General features: G+C 35.7%; 1 pseudogene; it reads left to right on the plus strand.

The window, feature by feature from the left end:
- The window catches only part of LOC107747317 (thymus-specific serine protease-like), a 7353-nt pseudogene extending 6435 nt beyond the window's left edge, over positions 1 to 918 (plus strand).
- Positions 919 to 1732: the final 814 nt, after the last annotated feature.

Here is a 1732-nt window from a genome sequence, read left to right on the forward strand (position 1 = left end):
TGGCTTACTTGTGGTTTCTTTGTAATATTTTTATGAAATGTACTTGCAGTTTCTGAGTTAAAATTGTATTATATGTCTTTTTATTTGCACTGAATCACACAGCGTCTCCCTGACATAGCTTTATCAACACTACTGCTGTTCCTGAAACCATGCCTTCTTTCTTTGCGTGCACATTTGGGCGGTGTTATGCAAATCTTCCCACATAGTGATGTAGGTATGTGGGGGCGTGTTAGAACGAGCCGTTTTAGGTAGGCGTGGCTGACTCTTAACTTTTATAAAGAATATCTCTTTGGATTTGAGACTTTAGTCTTTGCAACTTTACAGATCTTCTTTATGCACCAAGAGCTTGTAACACTCCAAAGAGAAAGGAAAAATTTAAATCGCATCATATGACCCCTTTAAAAATAAGAAGCTCTGTTAACAAAAACAGCAAATCAAGGTGGATTTTACTGTCGTTGTATCAAGGAACAGTGATGGTAATACGATGGAACTGATGGTAATTGATGGTACTACCATGGAATGGGTTACAAAAAACACATGGTATCGCCATGGTGCCATTTATAAATGAATGATGATAAAAACATCAAAATTATTCAAAAAACATTTTTATTACTGTATTAGTTCTTTTTTAACAGCTGTTTTATTTTATAGATATATATACTTTAATCTTAGATTTATGTCCACTTACATTTCTTAGATGTAATTACAGTGAAGCTCTCTGCTCAGAGTACATTATGTGATTCATAAGGGCATGTTTTTCTGACCAAGGAAACATAGAGCCATGGATGGAGCTAAGCGTGGTCTGGAATGACACTATGGTGGACAATGACAGTCATTCTTATCGATGGCACTGCCCACTGTATGGACATGAACGCGGATAAATCAATGGATAAACCTGCATTGCACCAAGCCAGGAAGGTAAAAATCTAAATGTGTAAGCAAAAATGTATTACATAGAATAATTACTAATTTTTGTTAAATTTTACATCACATGCTGTGACCAGCTGAATATGACTTACCTTAAATGAAAGATAATATTACTATCCCACATCAGGGTCTTTAACTACTGTAGTATATGCTCATGTTGTTCTGCAAAATTCTAACCAGATTCACATTTGCTTGTGTCAGGGGTGCATTTTGTGTTGGGGTTTGGTCAACAGTGCAATTTTGAAAGCAATTACATACAAGTACTTGTGTTTTATTGTATATTGTTCATGTAATAAAATGTTCATGTAAGTACTTGGAAGTATAGTTAAAGACACCTACAGTAATATAAAGTGGGCTCAATATTATATGGCATTTTTTCCCTATTCTGTAAATTAAGTTATATTATAACCAAAGACCTTTAAAAATAAAAAGTATGTGTAATGAATAATTTATGTGTGTTTGTGCTCTTGGTAAAATAATAAGCAATTTCCATCCTTGATTATGTCTATGAAAAGCCACCAGCTTGTTTTATACAAAAGGAGGTGGTATTGGTATTATGTATTCCCACTCCCAGGGGCGTAGATTACGCGGGGGACGCGGGGGACGTGTCCCCCCTACTTTTGATATCACGTAAATTCGTCCCCCGCACTTTTTTCGGGCAAGTGTGTTCGCATAGAGGTTTTCAAGAGCCGGTGTGAATAAATATATATTTAAATTCAAAGAGACAGTATAGTCTGTGCATGATCTGATGTTTTATTCGGTCACGGAGTGCTAAACACTCCGTGCAGTGTATGTTTCATTCATA

Source organism: Sinocyclocheilus rhinocerous, unplaced genomic scaffold (genome assembly GCF_001515625.1).
Source record: "Sinocyclocheilus rhinocerous isolate Xijiao unplaced genomic scaffold, SAMN03320098_v1.1 scaffold4395, whole genome shotgun sequence".
NCBI lineage: Eukaryota > Metazoa > Chordata > Actinopteri > Cypriniformes > Cyprinidae > Sinocyclocheilus > Sinocyclocheilus rhinocerous.